The sequence below is a fragment of the Cupressus sempervirens genome, chromosome 7, assembly GCF_028749045.1.
Source record: "Cupressus sempervirens isolate cs-2001-9-10 chromosome 7, ASM2874904v1, whole genome shotgun sequence".
Taxonomy (NCBI): domain Eukaryota; kingdom Viridiplantae; phylum Streptophyta; class Pinopsida; order Cupressales; family Cupressaceae; genus Cupressus; species Cupressus sempervirens.
In genome coordinates, this window is record NC_143124.1 from 435,439,885 (window position 1) to 435,452,485 (window position 12,601).

Consider the following 12,601-nt stretch of genomic DNA (forward strand, 5'->3'; position numbering starts at 1 on the left):
CTCTCACGAATGCTTCCCACAAGCATTATTTCTCAAAATGTGACAAGGGTTTTGGTTCATTCTTTCTTTGCATACAACAAGGGTTTTGGTCCAACACTTACAAATAGTACCTTTGTCATTTTATATTATTTCATGATAGTTTTGTACATTTGCATCCTTACTTTCTTTTTTGTTTCAATCATTTATATATATTGAATCAAGGGTTTTAATCAATTCATTTAATTTTATCATCATACAACGAAATTATATGGAATCTCAAATAAATAAAGTATATTATGGATAATATGATTAAATTTGTCAGTTTAATCATTAAATGTTATTGTATTCATTTATTGAACAAGAATATGTTTTTCATGATGGTTCTACACATTTGCATCTTTAGTTTCTTGTTTGTTTTGGTTATTTCTATATATTGAATCGAGGGTTTTAATCAATCCAATTAATTTTACTATCATACAATAAATTACATGGAATCTCAAAGAAATAAAATATATTATCGATAATATGATTAAATTTGCTAGTTTAATCATTAAATGTTATTGTATTCACTCAAGTATTCAAAATATTTCTCCATAATGAATCAAGGTTTTGAGTTGGTCCATTTGCTTTTTTATATCATATTATGAAATTATTGCATGAATATCAAAGAAATAGGGTACATTAATGACTGTATGATTAAATATGCTAGTTTAATCATGAAATACTATTGTATCAATTTGATTTTATAGTTTCTTATTTGTTTCAACCATTTATGTTTATTGAATTGAGGGTTTGTGTCAGTTTTTTTTTTTTCTATATCATACTATAAAATTATTGCATGAAATGTCAAATAAATAGGGTACATCATCTATAATATGATTAAATCTACTAGTTTAATCATGAAATATTATTGTAATCATTTGCATTTAGGAATTATTATTTGTTTTAACCATTTTTGTGTATTAAGTCAAGGGTTTGTGTTGATCTTTTTTTCTTATATCATACTATCAAATTATTGCATGGAGTGTCAAAGGAATGAGGTACATTATTGATCATATGATTGAATATTCTAGTTTATCATAAAATTTTATTGTATTCATTTTCTTAAATTATGTTTTCTTGTTTGTTTCAAAAATTTCTCTATATTCAATTGAGCATTTCAATTGATTCATTTTTCTGTTGTATGATCAACCTGTCATATGGAATGTCAAAGAAAAAGAGTACACTATCAATAATATGATTAAATCTACTAGTTTAATCATAAAATGTTGTTGTATTGTTTTTTTTTTGGTTTCTATTTATTTCAACTATTTCTCTAAATTGAATTGAGGGTTTGATTTGGTTCATCTATTTTTTTATCATATTGTCAAATTATTGCATGGAATGTCAAATAACTAAAGCACATTATCAATAATATGATAAAATTTTCTTGTTTAATTATGAAATATTATTGCGTTCGTTTGATTTTACATTTTTTGTTTATTTTAACCATTTCTCTATATTGAATCTAGGGTTTGATTTAGTCTATCTTTGTTACAGTCATAAATTATTACATGGAATGTCTCTACATTGCTAAGTTTACATTCACTTTATGAATTTCTCTTTACACATTGAGTCTATGTGTTTCTATGTAATTTTAACGCCCCACTAGGAAACCAAAGAGAAATTAACCTATTCTATAACAATATCTACATAACATTATTTTCTTAAAATTCTATGTAATATCAAGATAACAATGCATAATATTTATAGCATGTACACATCAAATACATATAAGCAATACAAATATAGTTTCTATTTCTCAAACGTCCCTTCAAGTTGAATCAAATTTAAATAATTATTACCTATTAAGTTTAATTTGAAGTACAATGTCCACAACCATAATGAAATATCAAGTACATGGTCTCATAATGTATACATAAGTATACTTGATATATGAAGGACATCCAAATACATCATATTCACTGCAATAGATGTCACTTGGTATGTAATGATAATACAAGTACAAAAAATATAACATATCATCCCGTATGATCTCAAGATACAAGTACAAGATACATTGATACATAAATAAATTAACTAAATTGAAAGTCTCCAAAAGAAGAATAAAAATAGTATAATTGCATCAATGAATCATCCAACATTGGTGTCAATCTATGGGGAACCCCAATGGTAAGCGAGTCACTACCTCCTTACCTCATAGTAACTTAATCAGACCCACTCCTACTATGTTGAGGAGATAATTTACAATCCACACACAAATATCAATCACAAAATCAATTCCTAAGAAAGAAATCCAAAAATCTCTGTCTACCTCAAGAGTACCACAAACTACTAATAAACAATGTTGGTATCTCTAACCATTGTTGTTTATTAGTGTCAACTACTTAGTCATTTACAAGGCATAGTTAGACATTCATCACTGCGACTGAGCTACTCTATATAGGCCAAGTAATGTACATAGGTAAGTATGTACCTAGCTCCATAGGAGCTAAGTAAGTTTTTGGGTCATAGTATTTTTTTATACGAGTTAAGCTCATCAGTGATCGAGCAAGACATCAGCAACCGAGAAAGCCATCAGTGATTGAGTAAGTTTTGAGAATACATGTACTAAGTTACTTAGTTTACATCGAGCACAATGAAGGTCAAGAAACAACAATACCAAGCATCAGGAAATAGTAAAGGCCAAGCTACACAAAGTATACATGAAAGTCAGGAATGGAACAAAGTTTTAGGAAAAATGATTATTAGGCCGACTTGGAAGGGATATTTAAGTTTTGAAGAGGTTTTTATAGAACATTTAAAACTGTTAGAGGTTGTTATAGAACATTTATATGGTCTAGATCACTGATCCCTATGTTGTATGTTTGACGATTGAGATGAAGAGGAAAAACTTGGAATCATCTAGAAAACTCTTTATGGAAACCTTTATATAACAAAGATCTTAACCTAGATCATATACAGAGAAGCAGATGAAAAGAGTTTATGTATGAACATGAACCTATTGATGAAAAAGGATTCAGATCAATTTAGAAGTCATTAAAGGGTTTTGTTATCATCTAACAAATTGAGTAACCTAGTTATTGCAATAAAGTGAAAGGGAATGAGAAGCATATCATAGTAGAGGATATGATCAGTTGGAAAGGAGGAGACTCAAAATAGGCTTACAGAGAAAATTGAGAGTTAGGTATTGAATCATTTTTAATAGAACTGAACTAGGGTAAATCTCTTAATAGAGTGGTCTTTACAGATATTTGTAAATCTCTTAACAGAGTCCTTACTTTTTTGTAAATGTTAAATCCCCTAACAAAGTGAGACCTTACAATCTCTTAATCTTTTAAATAGAGTAGACCCCTTATAGGGTAGATCATATTTTATGGTCAAACATCCAAACCTTAAGTGATGAACTTTATTACTGCAATAGTAACCTTAACTAGTTAACATTATTAATGCAGATCACAGACAAAACCCTACTAGACAAATCAAAGAAAGAATTATACACCTAACAATGCATGTTCCAATGTCACAAGTTTGGACATCAAAGTAAGAATAGCAGGACTCAAGTACATTCAACAAATTAGACAAAGGACAAAGGGAAAGGAAAAGTGGACATTGAGAAAATTAGGAATGAAATGAACCAGAAATGGAAAAAGAAAATAGAAGATGGAAATAGTGGAGCTGATGGAGCTAAGGTCACCCAATCCAATGGAGAAGGTGATCATGTCATCTCAAAATAAGCAAGAGAGGTATGTATGGAACTGTATACTTAACTGATATATTGTACATCAATTCCTTACATATAAATATGTCAAAAGTTCATATCTGCATATAAAAGATGCATAAGAACAAATTTGAGAAAGGTTGCCAAGTATAAGGAAATTATCTATGTTGACCGATCATTGAAATATGGACCAAGCATTTCAAGAATGATAGAGACCAAGTGACATGGAAGAGACTAGGTTGTAGACCTAGGTGAAAGGCATCAATATTGACTGAGACAGCTGACTTCCACTCATCTAAGTATGCAACATTAATGGAGACCCTAATTTATTAGGAAGAAGGTATATAACAAATTTTGAAGATATTATTTCATACCTTGTGTTCAAATTTTTGAGAGCACAAAGTGATTTAGTGATTTTAGCAACCAATAAAGATTTCAAGGGTGATTTGATCAAGAAGCTTGAACAAGTAGAGAATCTGTGATGAGTATCTAGTGAAGAAACAAATTTGAACCCTATCTACGATCATGGTAGCTTCATCAACTACTATAATGAGCCAAGAGGTTAGTAGAATTCAACTAATGAAGAGTGATTCTTGTTCTCCACCTAAATTTTGTGTTATTCTAGAGATTTCTATGAAAGGAGACTCAATGGGTGTGTTATCTTTGATACCACCTAAAGTCATTATGTTTTGTGATGTCATAAGTTGTTATATGTGCAAAATTGGAGAAGTAGGAGATTATGAAATTAGGGAAGCCTATCAGATGTTATGTAATGAAGGAATATTGAAGGACAAATTTCAAATTGTTGAGAGGAAAGAGTTAACTCGTGCCCTTGAGTTCACGAGAAATTTCAAGATCAAGTGGATTAAAATTGTTTTGAGCAGAATTCATGACATGAATTATTGGCTACATAATGGACTAGTGGGAATCATGAATAAAATGATACACAGGGTTACAAGTTATCCAACCCTGGATAAGAAGAATACCATGTGATGTTTGAGCTGTGAAGAAGTCAAGGCTAACACTGGAGCCGAGTGGAATGGATGTGATCTGTCCATTATTGTTGAGATGTCATTTTGCACAATGCTAAACAACAAGAATCCTTTAAAACTCCTCTCTTGAAAATTTAATCAAGGATCCACTGCAACATTTGGGGTTAAATTGTGATGACGGTGTTATTTGTGGTGATTTTCATATTTTTCTTTTTCCAATTCTACCCAACGTTGTCACAATACTGACATTTGAGTCACAGTTGCAATGCCCCCACAAGTATTAAAAAAAAAACAACATAAATCATTTTCCATTTGTTTTGATTATGGAGAGTTGCACGTGAAAGAGGTGGAGAGCTCCAAATGAGGGTGGAGAGTTGTGAACATTGTCATGCCCTTGTGATCAGTGAATTTGGTTGATGTGCCCTCATGATCTCTACATTTCATTATAGTGCCCTTGCTCTACAATTTCATTATTATGTCATGCCCTTTCTCTGCATTTTCATTTTCATGTGGTGGCCTTGCTCTGCAATTTCATTTTTGTGTCGTGCCCTTGTGATCCACATGCCCTTGCTCTATGATTTTCTTCAAGGGCAAGAAGAGGTACATATGTAAATGGTTTTTTCTTTTCCTTGTAAACATGTATGTCTTTATATTTCCTTATAAACATGTATATGTTTATATAGTTAGAGAGATCTCTTGTAAAGTGCTTATTACATATTATCTCACAACAAAAAAATGATCCAACTGCATACAACTTCTAGAATCCAAATAATAAAATAATAAAACTCACTCAACCTGTGTTAAGTGACTTACCTCAAGATACTACACAAAAATAATGAGACAACAAAAAATGGGTAGAGTTCATAGGAAATTTTACAAAAGCATATCATAGTAGATATTTTTAGAAAGAAACAAGCCATAAGTCAGTTAAATTGGTCTAATTGTTGAGCGGCTAGGTTGATTACTAATTCTTGTAAAACTGTCATCAGATTAGGTACAATAAAATGAACAATAAACTTTACCAAAAATGATCTAGCTACATGCATATTCTAGAATCCAAATAATAAAACAAAAAAACTCACTCAACCCATGCTAATTGACTTACCTCAAGATCCTACACAAAAATAATGCTGACTAGAAAAAATGGGCAAGGTTCGCAAGAAATTTTACAAAAATGTATCATAAAAGATATTTTTAGAAAGAAACAAGCCATAACCCAATTAAATTGGTCTAGTTGACAATTAGCTTGGTTGATTGAAAATTCCTATAGAACTATCATCAAATTAGGTACAATAAAATGAACAATAAAGGGCATAATTCAAATCATGTGTATTATAGCTTTTTAACAAATAATCTAATTTTTTGTTGGTTCTATTCTAATTCAAGCTGGAAGACCATTATTTCTAATTTGAAACTCTCAATTCAAAGGACTAATACTATTATTGATAGATAGAACTTCATATTAGATTAAGAATCTTATCTTCATGACTTGTTCCTATAGAAACTCTTGATTTTCATCAGATACCTCTCATTACATGTGCAGATTTTTCTGTATACAATATTATTTTCTAAGATAAAGGATTTGGATAGCAATATGATTAATTCTCTATTTACAACATATTCACTATATATGTTTGAAACCACATGACTTTGGTTTCTAAGATAAGCATTATCTTTCCTTCATTTAGAAGAAACAATATAATCTTGTGCATTATAGTTAGGGGTAATTTTTTTAGTGATGTAGTATGTTTGAGACTAGTACTCCCAAACATAACTATCTCCCCAGAAATGATTGCCCTTGGATATTTCTCATTATATCTCAATTTGTTCTCTCTCACTAAGAGTCAATTTTTCTATGTTTCTAGCTTATCTTTTGGTATAGATTTTAAGTTTAGTCTCTTTGATGTCTGATTTTTTTAGAGTTAGATGATAGTTTTCTATTATTATTGTAATCATATAGAATCTATTCTTTAAGTTTTGTCCTTTCTTCATCATGGACCATATTGACCGAATGATAAAAAGATCGACATTCATAATAGATCAATTTGGATAGTACATGGGGATTTTTGCATCCTAAACTGGAAACCTTCCCCTTTTTTTGGTCTATCATGAGGGTGAAAACCCTAAGTATACACTCAAAAGGGAATGCTTCTTGTCCTTCAATATACTTCTCTCATAGAGATTATGTATCTTTATATGCCCTACATTAGATATGAAGGTATTATGTGTATTAAGATTCTTGGATAACTATCCATATTTCTAGGAAATGATTTTACTTTATTTAAAAGTTATTTTGAACTATCTTATATACATTAAACAAATTAATCCTTAGTCACTTTCAACCTTTCAATTCTTTGGGTTTTGTTTCACATTTATTTTTCCATTTTGGACAAGATATTTGTATAACATACAATAGATATATCAGTATAATATAGGATCAATTTAAATTAGGTCCAAGTATGGAAATCATCATTAAGCTTCATAGACCTACGTATGAAATAATATTTGATGGGCGTATAGTAGAAATCATAATCAAGGAATGTTGTTATCTATGCATTTTTTGGTCCTTAGAGTAGTTTATCAAAAACTAGAAAGGGAGTTCATTTTTAATCTTGACAAATAAGGATTTCCCTTTAGCATTGCATCAATGTTCATTTCAATGGTCTATATGGTGGGAGAAAAAAAATACATCACAAAAATTTTATGCATGATAATTTTTGAGAATGTGTATTTAGACAATTTAGAAAATGACACAAGGGCGATGTATATTGAAACTGAAAACTTGAACTTAAACATCCAACAAGCCCTACTCAGAGTTAGACATATAAGCAGTATAAATATCACATGAAACAATGGAAATAAGATCCATATAAGACTAGGCAATTGGCAGCCACACCGATGTAATAACTAAATTTATTTTATCAACATTCCCGACTGTCAGGCGTTCCGAGTTTTGACCATATGCAAGGAATTCATGAAGTTAGAATCCAAATTTGCATCCCATCCTTCTTCTCCATATATTTTATATCATCCTCTATTGCTTTCTATCTCTAACCAAGCTTCTTATATAGCCAAGTAAGCCACACGTTGACTAGCCAAGCATTTAATTATATTATAGGTCCATTCTAGGAAAAGTAAACTAAAACCAACACTAAATGAAACATAAATAATTGAGCACTCACAAACGGATCCATACGTGTCATAGGAGTTAGATCATAACTTTGCAACACATCATGTTAACATAAGAAATTGCACCAAAAGAAACAACACTCCACATTAGAAGGAAAATGTAGGAACAAAGACCACAAAGAATGATTCATAACTCAAGAAATACAAACAATCAAGGCTTGTGCTCTTAGAAGGAGGATCAAGGATAGGTCCCCATCATCATGGTAACCACACACAACATGAAACCAATAGAAGCAATGACTACGTCACAAACAACAAACTAGTACAAAAAACAAGAAATATTTTTGGTTGATACAAGATTGCTGAAAGACCCAAGATGATTCTACATCAGACACCTGGGGTTAATAAAGACTTGTTCTTATATAAACTCTTGATTTTTATTGGATACCTCTCCTTACATCTACCAATTTTTCTGTATACAATATTATATTCTAACATAAAGGATTTGGATAGTAATATGATTAATTTTCTATTTATAGCATATTCACAATATATGGTTGAAACCACATGGCTTTAGTTTCTAAGATACTCTAGCCCAACAATGGAAGCCAAGGATGTTGAAGAATAACTTTAGTTAAGAGTTCAGTGAAAGGAGTTGAAGAAGAAATTTTTGCTTCTGTGTAAATGCCATAATCATGAGGCTCATTCCCTTTCAGAAGCCTCTACCACAATGACATTACCTCCAAACCTCTAAACATATTGAGAGATTTTTTTGGTGGACATTGAGGCCCTTTCAAATGATGATCAAATAGGGCCCTAAGGCACAAATGTTTTGGACATTAATTTGAGCACCCAAGATCGTGATTAAGTACTTCAAAGTCATGAGGATGAACTAGGTGAGATCACCTCCCTAACATAGCAATCAAATTGAATGTGATGGGACAAATAATAATAGCCAAAACCATTAGGAGTTAGCAAGGTAGATCTAATATCAACACCATGTTCTTTCTTTTGAGCTAACAGTTCTTCAAGTGCATTTTCTTGTAAAACATTGATTTTGTTGAACAATTGTAAACTCTTAGAAAATGCATTCTTATTTTATATTACCATGAATGAGATTCCCTTGAACAAAATCAAAATGAAGAGGCATAAACACACCAAAATTTTCTCTCAAAATCATATGTGCACATATAAACATTAAGTACAACATGTTCAATATTTTTGCAAATATACACATTCATTACACCAAATGTTTCTTTCAAAACCATATGTGTAGATATAAAAATTAAGTACAACATGTCAAATATTTTTGCAGATATACACATTAATTACACCAAATGTTTCTTTCAAAACCATATGTGCAGATATAAACATTAAGTACAACCAAATCAGTAAGGGTATACAAATAAGTTATTCTTGTGAAGAAAGATCATTTCAGATAATACAAGGGAGTTTGATCAAAATAGGGAGACAATCGCTAGATTTTTGTCTAACTTTCAAAGATTAGGATATGACAAATGTTATTGTCCTTGCAAGTATTGTAATGGCTTAAAGACAAGAAGAATCAAAATCAAAATAGCTAAGAGACATTGTAGGGAGAATGGTCACATTGAAGGGGGGTTTGATTATCATCCATTGGTAAGTTGTTTGTTATATTGTTTTCACAATTAATATACATATGAACCATAGAATGGGGGTTTGGTTATCATCATTTTTATATAGGTCTATCTCCCCAGGGTAGGAAGTGATATGGACCGACACATCTCAGAGGAGCATGGAGGTGTGAATATGGAGGAACATGGAGGTGTGAGTATTGAAAGAGAAGATCATGATCCCATGGAAGATGATGATCATGCACCAAAAAAAAACATTTGAAGATGATGGTACAAAGCATTGATCCATGACATATTTGGTACTAGTATTGTTGTTGTTGTTGATGATGATGATGCAGAGGATGACATTGATGTCATACATGATATACCTCTACTTTAGAAGGCAAACATTACCCTTTATAAAGGATCCCAATCAACTCTTCTCTCTATTGTATTGCTGTTGGTGTATTTGAAGGTTAGGAATGGTTTATCCAACATAACAATGTCACATCTGCTAAGGTTTGTGATATACGTCATTATAGTCTATAAAAGGTGAAATGTGTACTATTAAGATTGTTTATACTAATGACTAATATTTTTTCTGTAGATTGATAGGTGACTATTTGTTACCACCATCAATTATTCTCCCTTGCTTGTATTGATAATTATGTGCCACTATGAAACATATTGGAATGGAGTATCAATAAATAGATGTTTTTCCTCAAGATTATGTAATTTATCATAAAGAACACGAAAATGAAATAGAATGCCCCAAATACCATACGAGTCGATATCGAGATGATCAAGTGACAAAAAAGGTGTCTCACAAGGTTCTTCATTACATTCCCATTATTTCACATCTTAAACAATTATTTAGGTGCAATAAATTGGCACAATTTATGGATTATCATGCACACAATAGAAGTCGAGATGACATTATTTGAATGCCTACGAATGGTTCAACATTTAAGGACATAGAGGAAAAGTGGCCAAACTTTAAAGAACCTCAAAACCTTAGGCTTTCTCTGGCAACTGATGGTGTCAATACATATGGAGATATGAGATCCATTTACTTAGTCTGGCCTATTTTTATTATCAACAATAACCTTCCTCCATGGATGTCAATAAAGAGGGAGCACATTATGTTCGCAATGATTTTTCTAGGTATTTAATTATTTTATTGTTACCTACATGTAATTATAAGTCTTGGAGAGAAATGACCACAATAATTATCTGATGTTCTTCATTCAACTGGGTGAGTACCAAGTGAAAGATATGAATGTATATATTGCACCTCTTATCAATGAGTTACTGGTGTTATGGAATGGTTTCACTATGTATGATATCTCTATACCAATTGGACAAAAATAATTTAAATTCCATGCAATGCTTGTGTGGACAATTCATGATGCCCCAGGTTTGACACATTTTTCTATGTTATGTTATGTTGAAATCTAGTTATACGCGATAATACTAATTCCAAAAATGAACATATTTAATCTAATTGTATCATTATATTGTAGGTTTTCAAACAAAGGGAAATTTTTCATGTCCAATGTGTAGTCCAAAGATGAAATCTTGTCATTCCAAAAGTTTAAGAAAGTAGGTGTTTGATGAGAATAGGCACTTCCTCCACAAAAAACATAAGTAACAAAGTGTCAAAAAATATCTTTTCAATGAGAAAGAAGAGACTACATAAAAGCCACAAAGAATGAAACCTCACCTATGGTAGTTGGAATATAATAGAATTTGAGGTTGTCAAGGCATCAATACTGACCACCTTCCAAAGGGACTAAAATGTTATCCTAGAGAGTTTAGTAGGCTACCCTACTATGAGCAGCTACAAATTGTGCACTTTTTTGATACCTTGCATATTGGAAAGAATGTAATAGAGACATTGTGGAAAATATTGGATGGAAGGCGTGACACAGAAAAACTTGCCAAAATTTTTAGTGACATTCATGATTCCAATCATGCAATGAAAAATATCATTGAATCAAATAGCAATGGAGACTAGATTAATGCAAGTGCCCTTCCTTGGTTATTAACGAAGAATCAAAGTAATGCCATAAAATAATTCATACAAAAAATGAGATTTCCTATAGGATTTGCTATGAATATAAGCAAATCTCGTATCAAATAAAAGTGAATTTTGCCCAGGGCTGAAAATGCATGATTGGCATGCCTTCATCAACGTAAGTTGCGGTCTTTTTAATTTACAATATATTTGTGAAACTACATTCAATTTCCATTGTATTATGTTAGAAAATAATGAAATCATCAGTTGATACTTGTTGCAGTATGTGGTACCCCTATCACTCCCAAACAACTTCGACAATAATATCAAACAAGTGATATATGATCTTGGAAAATACATGAGGTAGGTAGTGATATTTGTTCAATATATCAAACAAGTAATATATTGTAAAGTCTTGTATTTATATGTTTATGTATCTTGAATCCCTTGTAGGTGGTTGTCATTTAAAGAAATCCATAAAGAAGATATAAAATATTGGAAGAAAAGAATTTGTCTACTAATGTATGAAATGCAAAAGTGTTTACCTTCAACTTTTTTCAATGCACAAGAACACTACCTGATACACCAAGTTGAGGAGATTGAATTGTGTGGACTTATACAACCTAGGTCAATATGGATGGTTGAGAGACACTTAAATTTTTTGAAGGTATTGGTTTGACAAAGAGTACATCCCAAGGGTTCTATGATTGAGGGGTATATAGCATAGCAGGTGATGGTGTACGTTACTTAATATCTTCCTAATCTTGCAACAAAGACCCATATAGATTGCATTTGGGATTTCAAATCCATTAAAAAATTCAAAGGGGAGTACTTGATGGGGAAAGGTAGATTTAGGAAAGTGAAAGGTAATAAATTATGATATGTTATTGTAGTTAATTAATTCTTAATCTTCAAAATAAATCTGTTCCAAGTCATCTATTGACTTTTGTACAACTGCTAAGGAGTGGGATGCAATACATTTGTTTATTGCAAACAATCAAGGTTGGATGACAGTATGGATTGAAACATTTTGGTCATAGATTAAAATTAGAATCCATGTCTTCATTGGTTAAACAAGCTCATTTTAATGTAGATCCCAATGTTATACAAAAGGAAATAGATTTAGCATATGGTTTAAAAGATCTCAAAGTACTTATAAGTTTGTTAATCA